Raw genomic sequence first — 14,739 nt, forward strand, 5'->3', positions numbered from 1 at the left:
GCAACATGATCAAGTGTGCTGTGCTGTCTCTTATGACAGGGACAACTATGACCTAGATCATCAAGTAGAAATACAATCAAAATTAGAATTCTGTTGCCAAGAAGACATGATAGAGTAAAACGTATGTTAGATTTAAATCAAGATACTATTAAAATAAGTTTGGGGCTTTTATATGTATGTGCTTTAATAGCTAGAAAAAACATTTGTTAATTTTTTTTGGATGATGCAGAATCAACGAACAATTATTCCAATATGATTGATTATCTGCCTTTGTTTTACAGTAAAATCAAAGTCCATTACCATATCTGGTTCTACCTTCTATATCTAGCAGAATATTGTCGAAAGAGCAAGGTCTTTGGAAACACAAACACTGAGTGTAAATATCAAGTGTGTCTCTAGTTTTTCTAGTTCTTTCTTTTACTTCTGTTAGAAAAGGCCATACATGAGAAAACTAACACAGGCTTGCTGTGAGAACTCAGGAAAACAATATATGTGAACATACTTTGTTCTGTATTCTAGCAATCAGAAACTTCTTGGTGGTAAGTACTAAAAATCTAACTCAAATTAACTTTAAATAGGTATTTATTAGGGTGTCTGGATGGCTCAGTCATTTAAGTATCTGCCTTCAGTGCAGGTCATGATCTCAGAGTACCGGGATCAAGCCTTGCATCAGATTCCCCGCCTCAGGCAGAAAGCCTGCTCCTGCTTCTCCCTCTCCCTTTCCTCTCACTCATGCTCTTTCTCTGTCTCACTATTCCTCTCAAATAAATAAATAAAATCTTTCTCAAAAATTGGTGTTCATTGAAAACTATATCTGCACAAAAACCTGCACGTGTGTGTTTATGGCAGCTTTATGCATACTTACCAATACCTGAAAGGGACCAAGATGTTCTTTTGTTGGTATATAAACTGATAAACTGCTGTACATTCCAACGGTGGAATATTATTCAGTTCTAAATAGAAATGAGATATCAGGCAACCCCAGTGGCTCAGTGGTTTAGTGCTGCCTTCGGCCCAGGAAGTCCCACATTGGGTTCCTCGTGGGGAGCCTGCTTCTCCCTCTGCCTGTGTCTCTGCCTCTCTCTCTCTCTCTGTCTCTCATGAATAAATAAAATCTTAAATAAAAAAAAAGAAGAAATGAGCTATCAAGCTATGAAATACAAAAACAAAACATATCTTAAATGCATATTGTTAAATGAAAGGAGTCAGTGTGAAAAGGCTAGGTATTGTAGGATTTCAACTACAGGACCCTCTGGAAGAGGCAAAACTATAGAGTCAGTACAAAGATCAGTAGTTGCTGGGGATGAGGGTGGTGCACAGAGATTTTAGGGCAGTGAAAATACTCTATGTGATACTATAATAATAGATACATGTCATCATACATTTGTCTAAACCCATAAAATGTATAACAGCAAGAATGAACCGAACCATAAGGTCAACTATGGACTTGGGTGATTATGTGTCTGTGTAGGTTCACCAGTTGTAACAAATATACCTCTCTGGTCAGGAAGAAGAAGGGAGGCTCTGTATTGTGAGGTCAGGAGGATACAGGCAATCTCAGTACTTTCGATCATTTAGTGAACTTAAGTTTGCTCTAAAAATAGGTCTTTTTAAAAAAATAATAAATATGGTATTTACTGTCTCCAATGACCAAAAAGCATGGGGGTGGATCTCACTTCATGCACTGCTGGACTGGGGGCTGAAATGATGCCATCAGAATCTCTTGCCTTTGGTACTCTATTGGCTTCATTCTTTCCTACTAGAAACAGCCTTCCAGTGTCTTCTCACTCACTCTGGCTGGCAGGCCTTCAGGAGAGAAAGTCTCTCTCTTCCCTTTTGTATATATAAATCCCAAGGATTCTGACTTATCCAAGCTTTCATTCTTAACCTACTTTTTAAGTCAATTAATGAAACTAATGTGAATTATTGTGACTGGCTAGGCCTGGTCATACTTTTACCCTGTGGTGACATGAGGAGGTACGTGGGATTAGCAGCCCTATCAGAATATGGGGAAATATGTTCTGGTGGAAGGGCAATTCTCCAAAGGAGAAAGAATAGAGGAAAGCATGCTGGAGAGCCAAGTCTATACAATCCACAACATACAGTGTACCTAAAACTGAGATCCGTAGATTTCTACAGACACCTCACAATATTCTAGCTGTGTGATCTAGGCCTAGATGTTTCACTGCTCTGTGCTTCATTTTCCTCATCTATAAAATAAGGCACTTCATGGGGTCATAAGCATTAAATTAAATTATAAGCCCAAGATGCTTTGTATCTTGGACACAGAATTGCTCTATAGATGGTTAGTCATTCATAATAATATTAATTCCCAGCTCAAAGATATGGGAACAAAGGCTCAGAGAGGTTGTGACTCACCCTTGGTCACATCCCCTGAACACCCTGATAGAGAGATCATAACAGCAAGTATAAGATCCTGGAGCCCTGCAGACATCCTTTGCATTCTGGGAATTACACAAATGATTTATCAATGATGACATCTGATCCTCAGGGAGATAAGGCTCACTCTCAGCTGTGCTTCAGGACAATCGTATAATAATCGTAATGTCTTGTACTGCATGGCGCTTTTATTTTTCAAAGTGTTTCCCAACAATTACATCATTTTACTTTTAAATATCCCTATGAGTCAGGGAAGACATTATCACCATTAGTTGTTCTTATTATTGATTTTTTTAATGCTCTGTTATAGAGCAAACACAGCCATTCTTGTTTTTAAACTGTTTCTAATATTTTTTTCAATGAATTTTAATGGTTAACTTTAACTTGAATTGTTGTCTCCAAGTTGAAGATGGCAAATTTCCTTGATAAATGCACAGCAACATGGTTTAGAAGAGAATCACTAAGGAATGGGAGAACTGAAAAGGCATTTTTACATGCAAACAAATGAATTACAAAATCTGTTTCCCAGTCCTGAACTTCTGCAGGAGCTTAAGTCAGGAAGACCAAGGAATCTGTGAACTAGCTAATACCACAAGTTAGCAGATGTTCACATGGGTCTCAGGCAGTTGCCAAATGAATACATTTCTCAATATAAACAGAACCAAAGGAAAGTCTGGGCTTCATGAAAATCCTGAAATCTGCCAAATTACTCCAGCTGAATGAAAATGAATTCTTATCTTTTATCATTATACAGAGTAGAAAGTCTGATGCAGTAAGAGGAGGCAAAGGCCAAAAGTTCCAGATCCTACCATTTAGCTCCGCCACTGACTAGCCGTCATACTTTAGCAAAGTGACTTCTGCTCTCAGAGCCCCAGTTACTTCCGGAGAATAGCAATAAACCAAGAACTCCTGAGGAAGGTAAATCTGGATGTAAACCCAGCTTTCCTACATTCTGAACACACAAGTTATCCAGTTTCGTAGCCCTAATTTTATCACTTGAATTGCTTGAATTGCTTGAAGATTATATAGCATCAATATGCATGACGACCTAATAGTGTAACTGGCACATAACAGAGATCAATAATTATTAATTTCTCTTTCCCTAGAGCAGAACAATTAAGTCTATATATATTTGATTGATACACAGATACATACATAGGTACATAGATGATAGTATATATATAAAACTATCTACATATATATACATAGCATTATGAGGATAAATTAAAACTCAGTTATTTAAAATGATTATAAATATATGCAATATATAATATGTAATTTATATTATATCTTTATACTCCATTACTTTGGATTCCCTTCCCTGAAGAAAGTACCTAGCATAGGAATCTGGGGAACACATCAAAGGGCCCCTAAATTCAGTGTCAACGCAGTTTTGCCAGATGAACACAGAGGCAGAGGATTCTAGATAGAGCGAAGGCCATACACGCATTAGCTTTAAAGAAGAAGCTGAAAGACATTTTCTAAGGCAGGATCTCTGGGAACTAACTGGCCAGAGACAAGATCTTTATCTACAAATATAAGATAAGCAGCCACCATATGATGAAGGTGATCTTTCCAAGGAATTTCAGTTTCTCTTTTTAAAAACATGGTCAGTGTGCACGTGTACAAAAACAAAGCTGAGAGAAGCTTAGCTGCTTGACTTGCTTGGGTAGCCAAAAATTCTTGAATGGGTCTCTTAAAATAATCAGTGTCACAGCCAATCCAGCGCCTTATGGGAAATCTGGTTTCGTAATCTGGCTAAATAACTCACTGGTCATATGTCTTTGGGCCAGTTGTTTAACACATAGCCTCAGTTTCCCCATTGTCAAATGTTGACAGTCATAAGCCAGTCTGCTCCTCTTTTCAACCATTCACATGAGACCAACACTCTAGTGAAAGGGGTGTTTTCATATCACCTCCTGCCCTGTGATTTTATGCATTTAAAACCTGATTTTATCATCAGCCAATAACCACTTATATATATATTTAAAAAAAAGGAAACATCCTTGTATAAAGAGACCCTTGTGGGAATGGTAAAGGAATTGGAACTCACTTATAAAAATCAAGTAGCAAAACGATTTAGCTGTTGGTTCACTCCAGCCTGGGCTGTGCTTTGCATGAGAAATGAGCTCATCTTTGAATGTAGCAGATTCTGCTTGTTTGGGTAGTGCTTCTAATCGAGGCATATATATTTTGCCTCAATCACAGGAAAACAAATTGTCAGTGGCATATTGCTTTGGTATTTCAACCATTTGTTGGATTTCCCGCCTCCCTAAATGTCTTAAACAGAAGCATGAAGCATGAATAGGCCAAACTAGAAAACCCGGTATTTATGAGCCTATTCGAACCTTGTAAAGATTTGATCAGCAAATATGCCAATTGATACACCATAATGTTTTACAACTGCAGTTGTCTTGGTCTATAAAACTTATTATAATTCTGAAGGGATTTCTGCTTTCTCTGCAGACATTTCTGTTTTACTGCCACCTAATGGTGTATATTAGAACTGGCAGTTTTGCAGTTGGAGTTTCAGGAGGCAGATGTTTTTAAGTATATGACAAACCAACCATCCTGATGAGCAACTGTCTCTCCTTACTCATCTTGCTTTTCCCACACACACATACACTATTCCAGTCAGAATCTAGAAGGCTCTGGTATGGATTATGGCCTATGAGGTAGAAAAGATCCCAAATCTACTTTTGCCTAAGAGCTGTGTTCTTTAATATCTACTAGACTATTAACAAAGCTGATATTTTGACTTCCCTTTCCAAAATCTCTACCAGTGCTGATGCATTACAGAGAAGCTTCTAGTCAGAAAAGATAGTAGCCGGGATCATTCCCTCAGACTGTTAGGTTGAATTTGGCAGACTCATTGCCCTGGACAAGAACAGTGGGATGTCAAGTGGAGTTCCTCTCTAGCACATTCCCACAGTACAGAGCAAAGGAAGCAAGAGAAAAATCCAGTCCCAATGTACTGAGCATACAGAAAGAAGAATGGTCCTGTTCTACAGAGACTCTATGGGTTCCCACAGAAACACTGCTTCAAGGGCTGCAGAGAAATGTTGAGTCCAATTAGATCAATGAGTTTCAAGAATAGTATCCCCACACTGAGCATTTGAAACGGACAAAGTCCTGTGTTTTGATTGCTACACTGAATGGCATCCTGGAATCTAGTGCTCAGGGGTTAAAGTTGCTAAATGTCCTGCAATATGCCGGACAGTCTTGCACAGGAATGCCAGTACTGTCCCCGCGGGAAAGCATGGCATTCACTGCAGGATTGAGACCATTCACTGGAGGATTGAGACAATTCTTCACTCCTTCTTTCATTCTTTGATAAAGGACTTTCTGAGCCCCTTCATGTCAGACCTCGGGTTAGAGTCTACAGATTTGATAGGAAAGATACGGTTTCCCATAAATTTCAAAGGATCCCAGTGGGTATTCCACGTGTTCTTACCAAAAGTAACACGTTACTATTATTTTCTTTCTTCCCTTGAGGATGTAGTAACTCATCAGGAAGCCAGTTGGGAAGAGCAGAATCTTGCCACTGTCGGAGATGAGGGCACCTGCCAAAAGAATGTCAATTACCTGCCAAAGATGCTGTGGTCCAGAGCACCCCCCTGATAGATTCCAGCAGAGCTGCCTTGTGAATCTCAGTGTTCATACCAAAGTAGAGAGAAACATCCTCTTTTTTCTCTTTTGTGTCACACCTTGTCACCTGCTCACCAAACAGGCGCTGCTGGTGTCTCTGTGTCTCAGCATCTTCTTACATCATCCCCTTGATCAGTTGCTTCTAGTTATAGGCAGACTTGGGCCACACAGGTGGGATACCTAAATTTCAGACAAACACTGTCCTGTCTATCCTATTTCAGGCCCAGTCCCACGTATTCACATAAAACCAATGCCTTCAGCAATTCCTCTCCAACCCTGGAAAAATCCCTCATGCAAACCCAATACCTCAGGTCTTGTTCACCAGTTCAGTTTACCAGATACATGTAAATCTCAGTTTAGAAGCAATCTGAAACACTCCCTCCCACTACATAGGAACTAAACCAATGTCCTTATACATTTTGATGATAGATGATTGCTGGATCAATACAGCGATATGATTGCTGGTCATACAATACAATGACCAGTATGATTGGTCAATACAGCAATATGATTGCTGGTCATACATACAATGACCAGTATGATTGCTGGTCATACAATAGAGTAATATATGTAAAGTGCTCGGTATACACTTAGTTCTCAATTTTAGCTATTATTATTAATACATTTTGACAATTCTGTTGTTAGCAATACCATTTTTAAGTAGGCTTCACACCCCCCGTGGAGTCTAACGTGGAGCTTGAACTCACCCCCCTGAGATCAAGAGTCAGACACTTAACTGAACCACCCAGGTGCCCTAGCAATGCCATTATTAAAATTAAGAAACTGAGGCTCAGCTGACAGAGCCTTAGTTCATAGAGTTAGGCTTCTAACTTATCTCTGACTCCAAAACTCGGGCACTTTTGATCAAATTCTAATAGTTCTACATTCCACTCTTTGTAAAAATAAGGTATCTGAGACCATGTAACCTGTTAACATCGCATGTAGGCAACTGTATGTATACACATCACGTAGGTGTCCTTAATTCTTTGCATACAAGTTTCTCTCTAATCACATTCTGACAAGGGGGTGTTCTTTTGGAAGCTATGGTCTATACTAGTTAGACTGCAGCTTGCAGCTGAAGCCAAAGGAGGTATCAGCTGTGTGTTGGCAGAGCCTACATCACATGCAATGTATACCAATTCATGCTACGCCAGAGATAATAACAGGCAGATTACAGAAATAAGTAGATATCTTTCTTTCATTATGTGCTGTGGGTGGATAAACTGTAAACAACATTTCCTACATTTGAAAGTGGTAAATGCAACAGATGGGAAAATTTCTGTTAATAGTATATTAGAAATCTTACATATTTTTATTTTGTTTGTAAATACAATCTTGTTCTGAATCATAGTAATTTCTATGTAAGTGTGGGTGTGGTAGACATTACTAGGGCTCATCAGTGTCTACTTTTCTCTTTCCAGGCATTCAGAGACCGTAATTCCCAGCCCCCATTTTTATGAGGTCAGTTGCGTTACTCATCTGGCCAATGGGGTATAAGCAGAAGCTGTATATGTATGGTTTCCAGAACAAAGTACTTAGTTCCAGGTGGGTAACCTTCCACAACTTTCTTCCTCTTACCACAGTCATCACAGAAGCACATGTTGAAACAAAGACGCCATGGGGTCCGTGGAGATCAGACTACTGAACTAACGCATGGAGGATAACTGTCCTAGAGAACTGCTCAAATCCACAGCAGAATGCCCATGAATAAAACTAGACTTTTGTTTTCTTAAGCCACTGAGATTTAGGTCTGTAACTATGGCGTAACTGGGACTCTCCTGACTAACACCATGGGTGAGGTCATTCCATTCATACTGTAAAATAGAATCCATCTCTCCCTGTCCTAATCAAAAATAATATGTGCATTTTAATCTGATACCCAGGGTCTTCTCCAATCTGGGCCAAACCTACTATCCAAATTTGGTCTTCCACCATTCCCCAAATGAAACTAGACAATTCCTTGACCACATTTCACAATTTCTTTTTTCTTTTTTTATCTTCACTCCCTCTGCTTAGTATATGGTTTCTCCCCTTTTCATATGTCAAGTTACTACCTATCTTTAAGAGGCAGAACCCACATGCTAACTCTTCCATAGCCCCTCCCCCTATCCTACTATTCTGAAGTAATTGCTCTTGCCTTTAAATTTGCATATGTATTACTCCTTCTTACTTTATATCCTATAATTTTTAACATATTACATTAGTTTCAGGTGTATGTGATTCAATATCTGTAAATATTGTAAAATGATCACAATAAGTCTAGTTAATATCCATCAACAGTTACCAAAAAATTTTTTTTTTATTAAAAAAAACAGAATTTTTCTTGTGATGAGAACTCTTATTAAGATCTAGTCTCTTAGTAACTTTCAAATACATAATGCATTATTATTAACTATAGTCACTATGCTGTACATTACATCCCCATAACTCATTTATTTTATAATTGGAAGCTGGTATCTTTTGAATCCCCTCACCCATTATACCCATTCCCCATCCCTTACCTCTGGCAATGACTAATTTTCTATACCTTTGGAGTTTTGTTTGTTTTTTTGTTTTTCAGATTCCAGAGATAAGTGAGATCATACCGTATTTGTCTTTCCATATGACTTATTTCACTTAGATAATGCCCTCAAGATCCATTCATGTCATTGCAAATGGCAAGATTTCCTTTTTTATGGCTGAATAATATTTCATTTTATAAATATATAATAATTTATTTATCCACTTATCCACCAATGGACAGACGATTTAGGTTGTTTCCATGTCTTGGTTATTGTAAAGAATCCTATGATGAATGTCAGAGTGTATTTATCTTTTTGGGTAAGCATTTTCATTTCTTTGGATAAATACTAAGTAGTAGAATTGCTGGATCATGTGGTAGTTCTATTTTTAATGTTTTGAGGAAACTCCATACTGCTTTTCATAGTGGCTTCAGCAATTTGCATTCCTAACAGTGCATGAGGGTTCTCTTTTCTCTATATTCCTGCCAACAACTGTTATTTCTTTTATTTTTTATATTAGCCATTCTGCAAGTTGTGAGGAGATAGCTCATTGTGGTTTTGATTTGCATTTCCCTGATGATTAGTGCTGTTAAGTACCTGTTCATGTACGTGGCCACCTGTATATCTTCTCTGGGGAAAAAAAATGTCTATTCAGAGCCCCCACCCATTTTTAATTGGATTGTTGGATTTTTTTTTTTTCCTATTGAGTTTCTAGGAGCTATTTATGTATTTTGGATGTGAATCTCTTATGAGATATAGGATTTTGAATACTTCCTTTTGGTAGGTTGCTTTTTCATTATATTAATTTTGTTGATGGTTTTCCTTTGCTGTGCAGTTTTTTAGTTTGATATGGTCCCACTTGTTCATCTTTGCTTTTCATGTAAAAAAAAAAAAAAAAAAAAAGCAGTGCCAAGACCAATGTCAACGAGATTACTGCCTGTATTTTCTTCTGGGATTTTTATAGTTTCAGGTCTTATATTCAAATCATTAAACCATTTTGAGTTCATTTTTGTGCATGGCATAAGAGAGAGGTCTTATTTCATTCTTCTGCATGTAGCTGCCCATTTTCAGCATTATTTATTAAAGAGACTCTTCTTTCCCCAGTGTATATTCTTGGCTCCTTTATCATGATTTAATTTACCATCTATATGTGGTTTATTTCTGGACTTTGAGCTCTGTTTCATTCATCTGTATGTCAGTTTTTAATGCCAAAATCATACAGCTTTTATTACTATAGCTTTGTAATGTAGTTTGAAATCAGGAAGCATGGTGCCTCCAGCTTTGTCCTTCCTTCTCATGATTTCTTGGTCTATTTGGAGGTTTTTGTGGTTCCATACACATTTCACTATCGTTTGTTCTATTTTGTGAAAAATTACATGCAACTTTTATGGGGATTGCATAAAATCTGTAGATTGCTTGTGGGTAACATAGATATTTTAACAGTATTAACCCACCAATGGGTCATGGATTATGATTATTTATGAGCAAACTTTAACTCTCTTATTGGTAATTTTGAGAGGACTGTTCAAATCTGATTCATTATTGTATCCTTAGCACTCAACTCAAGGCCTTAAAATTATGCCCAGTAAATATTTAATAGGTATGGATATATGAGGGATACTAATATAGTAAGTTTTATCATAAAACCAACTTAGGCCTTTTTAGGACACTATCAAGGAGCATTCCTTTTCTCAACCACCTTCTTACCTCCTCTCCAAAAATAGAAGCATTATCTTAAGCCATGCTTAGAGGTTGATGGGGATATTGGGAACTAAAAAGTACTATATCTACACAAATTCCTTCTTCTAGGCCATGAAGCAGTACAAGGAAATAGAGCAGGCTTCCTGCTTTTCCCAAAAGCATTCAAGAATGGAGGGGTTTGTGGCATTCAGGCTTGGTAGTTGGGGTTAAGAAGATTGGAATTGGGAGGAGGGTAGCAACTGCACTGATATGTATTGAGAATATAGAGTATGCTGTGATAAGTGCTTTATGTTTGTTTTATCACATGCTCTTCCTAAGAACATCAGGGAGATAACATGGTGGATAGTGTACAGTAGCCAGGCTGCAGGTGTTTAAACCCCAGCCTTGCCACTAGTAGGGTAGGCCTGGAGCAAGGTAATTAACTCTCCTATACCTCAGTTTCCTTAACTGAAAATAATATTCCATCCCTCATGGAATTATTAGGATAAATGGATAAATGTATTGGTTAATACTAAACACTTAGAAGAGGGCTTGCATATAATAAGTGTACAATAAATATTGATTTGAAAAAAAATAATGTAATTTTGCTATTATTCTCTTTTCACAGATTAAGATACTAAGGCATAAATGCTAAGCCCACTGCCCAAAGACATGCAATAGTAAATGACAGGGTTGAGTTTGAACCCAAGCCTTCTGGCCTCAGAGTCAATGCTCTGAGTTCTTCAACCATAGCCTCTTTGAGGCCTTCAGAATCACTAGGCAAGAATGTTACAAAGAATGTCCATGCTCCATCTGGCTGGGTGGAAGAATGATCAGACAAGGTAACTTGTGAGAATCCTTTCAACCTCTAAATTCTGTGATTTACAGATGCTCAAACTTAAAAGCAAATAAGGTTCCCAAAAATTCAGGGCAGAAGTGGCCAGAATGGTCTTTCTGTGGTTTAGAACTTCTCTGTGATCATCCTCTAGAACCTTTTGATACAACCACATTTTTCCAGGCCTCTTGTATTATACTATAGAAGTTAAAAACCCATGTTCCAAAGAGAAGATGCAATGCTTAGAATCACACAGATATGAATTTGAACCATTGTTCTACCACTTATTTGCTACAAACCTTAGGCAAGTTATCCAACCTCCTATCTGGTTAATCTCTACCAGATTCCTATAGCTTTCTGGATACTAGCTTTTCTCCAGAGCTAAGGGCTTCTCCAACAATTCATGATTCTGCTATTACCTCCTTTTCCACCTGAGCAAAAATTTATTGGTTCAAATATCTCCTAACCCAAACTAGGCCAGCCATAATTTTCCCCTAGTAAATGGGACTAAGAAATTCTAGGTGTACTGGTCTCTTAACTAGAAATGATGTAAACCAATGAATTGTTATGGGTGACTTTCCTTCCTGTGGTCTTGCAATCAGAAAGCAGCAATATATACTAGAGAAAAGAATAAATGATGCTGATGCACAGAGAGGAGCAGAAATAAGGATTGGAAAAAGAGAATTCTCCTCAACGTTCCTGACTGTGTCCAAGGGCAGGTCATTTCTGCACTTGGGTTTCAGGACAAACACGCCTTTTACTAGAATTTGCGTTTGTGGGGTTTCTGCTCTTTACCACCAATACTCCTGTCTAATCCAGCACTCAAGACCAGATTCCTCATCAGCAGAACAAAGAATATATCCCTTATAGGATCGTTATTGAAATTAAATGAGTGCCTCCCTCAGTGACTGGCACATAGGAAATCTTAAATAAACAGAAGATGCTATCCTTTGTTAAATTGTGTTTACTTAACATTATCATTATTACCCTATTATAAATTGTCCAACATATATTTATGATCACATACTAGGTACCAGCACTGTGCTTAGAACTGGACCGAATACGGAGCACCTGGGTGGCTCAGTGGTTGAGTGTCTGCCTTCGGCTTCGGTCATGATCCCAGGGTCCAGGGATTGAGTTCTGCATCAGGCTCCCCCCTCAGGGGGCCTGCTTCTCCCTCTGCCTGTGTCTCTGCCTCTCTCCGTGTGTCTCTCATGAATAAATAAATAAAATCTTTTTTAAACAAAAAGAACTGGGCTGAATAACAAATAAGGTATAGTACTCAGCATCCACAGGAGCAACTCAGCAGGGGAGAAGGATATGGAAGCAGTAATCACATTGAAGAGGCACTGGTGTTAAGACTGCTGAAGAGAGCACACCTCCCTGCCTGGGGACATTGAGAATAGACAGCTTCACAGAGTTGGTAACATTCGACTTTATCTTCAAGTTAGAAACAGGGCCACAAGGAAGACATTTCAAGCCAACACAACCACCTCTGCAAAAGCATAAGGGCTAAAACTTATGGAAGCTTCAAGGAACTGCAGGTAATGTAGGGGCAGCTTCAGTTAATTAGGTGAGGAGAGGGGCGGAGGTGATGGAGGAGAGTAGAAAAGTAGGCAGGAACCAAATCAAGTGGGCAATAAAGGATGTACATGTTATATTAAGGAGGTAAGGCTAATGGCAACAAATTCTTACCAGATACCAAACACTGTTCTAAATATTTGTTATTTCCTTTAGACCTTCCATTATTGTAGGTATTGGTACTATCCATGAAGAAATAAAGTTACAGATTGCTAACTACCACCACACTAAGTGCAGAGCCAGGTTTGGAGCTCAAGCAGCCAAGGCTTGTATTGTGTTTTGATTCAAGTTGCTATAACAAAGATACCACAGATTAAACAGGATAAATAGCAACCATTCATTTCTCACAGTTCTGAAGTCTGGGAAGTCCTATATCTAGGATCCAGCCAATTCAGTTCTGAGACACAGCCTTTTCCTGGTTTGCAAAGGTCAGACTTACCCTCACAGAGCCAAGAGAGAAGGAGCACCAGTGCCTTCATTTCCTTATAAGGCCACTAATTGCAACACAAGGCCCCACCCTTATGATCTCACTTAAACCTAATTACCTCCCAAAGGCCCCACCTCAAATACCATCACACTGAGGATTAGGAATTCAGCATATGAAGTTTGGGGGGTGAGGCACAAACATTCAGTTGATAGCAAACTCTATCCCCGCCCCCAATTGATTTATTTTTTATTTTTTTATTTTTATTTTTTTTGTTTATTTATGATAGTCACAGAGAGAGAAAGAGAGAGAGAGGGGCAGAAACATAGAGGGAGAAGCAGGCCCCATGCACCGGGAGCCCGATGTGGGATTCGATCCCGGGTCTCCAGGATCGTGCCCTGGGCCAAAGGCAGGCGCCAAACCACTGCGCCACCCAGGGATCCCCCCGCCCCCAATTGAAACTCCAAACCCGAGTATCTTAAAATATGAGGTAATATGGAAATAGGGTGATTACACAGGTAATTAAATAAGATGAAGTTCTCCTGGAGTAGAGTAAGTCCAGGTGTGCACACAGGGAGACCATTATGTGAGCATAGAGGCTGAAGTCTACCAGTCAAGGAATACCAAATATTGGCAGTAAACCACCCAAAGCAAGGAGACACAAGCATGGAAAAGATTTTCCCTTATACCCTCAGAAGGCACCAACGTACTGATACCTTTTTGGATTTCTAGCTTCCAGAATTGTAAAATAATAAATGTTGGTTGTTTAATCCCCCCATTTTTTCATTTATTATGGTAACCCTAGTAAATTAGTGTACGGCCAAAAATTGGCCCATCTAATCAGTATGCTAATATGCTCTTGTTTCTCCAAAGCCATGAGAGAGGTTTTAAAAAGGAAAAGAAACCTGGCTGTGTTTGCATTCTGTTCTAAAATCAGCCCATCACTGCTCATCTTTTTAACTTGAAGTCCTCCATTAGTCATAAAGATCATTGGCTTGGGTCCTATATGTTTCTTGGGAGAAGAAAGCATAATGCCCCAAATTCTTTGCAATACAGCTTTTTTTTTTTTTTTTTTTTTTAAGATTTTACTTATTTCTTCATGAGAGACACAGAGAGAGAGAGAGGCAGAGTCACAGGCAGAGGGAGAAGCAGTCTCCCCTGGAGGGGTATCCCCAGACCCCAGGATCATGCCCTGAGCTGAAGGCAGATGCTCAACCACTGAGCCACCCAGGCACCCCAATACAGCTTAATTTAATGTCCGTATCTGACCCCTCTATTTTTGAACAAGACCTCAATGTAAAATCCTTCATTTTTATGGCTCTTTGATTAAACTTCAAAAAAGTGATGTTTATTTTTTAATTTTTAAAAAAAAATTTAAAAGATCTTATTTACTTAATTTAGGGGGGAGGGGCAGAGAGAGAAAGAGAGAATCTTAAACAGGCTGCACCGAGCATGGAGCTTGACACAGGGCCTTGAACTCATGACCCTGAGATCATGACCTGAGCCAAAATTAAGAGTCGGCTGCTCAACCAACTGAGCTACCCAGGTTCCCAAAAAGGCAGTGTTTTATTGCTTCCTATTTATAAAGTCATTCTACTTTGACTTGTATGAGCAAAAACAACATTGGAAATAATTTTTTTTTCTCTCCTTTTCCTTCCTGTATGTGGTGG

General features: G+C 38.7%; 1 long non-coding RNA gene across 2 annotated transcripts; it reads left to right on the plus strand.

Moving 5' to 3' along the window:
- The first annotated feature begins 422 nt into the window (after positions 1 to 422).
- LOC119872020 lies at positions 423 to 12,219 on the plus strand. 2 transcript variants are annotated; one of them, XR_005358898.1, is made up of 3 exons: positions 423 to 539; positions 7,470 to 7,593; positions 12,095 to 12,219. It is a non-coding gene; the product is annotated as an uncharacterized LOC119872020 (long non-coding RNA). The 2 variants fall into 2 exon arrangements; XR_005358897.1 differs by lacking the exon at positions 12,095 to 12,219 and adding an exon at positions 10,858 to 11,067.
- The last annotated feature ends 2,520 nt before the right edge of the window (positions 12,220 to 14,739 follow it).

The sequence above is a fragment of the Canis lupus genome, chromosome 5 (genome assembly GCF_011100685.1).
Source record: "Canis lupus familiaris isolate Mischka breed German Shepherd chromosome 5, alternate assembly UU_Cfam_GSD_1.0, whole genome shotgun sequence".
Lineage (NCBI taxonomy): Eukaryota > Metazoa > Chordata > Mammalia > Carnivora > Canidae > Canis > Canis lupus.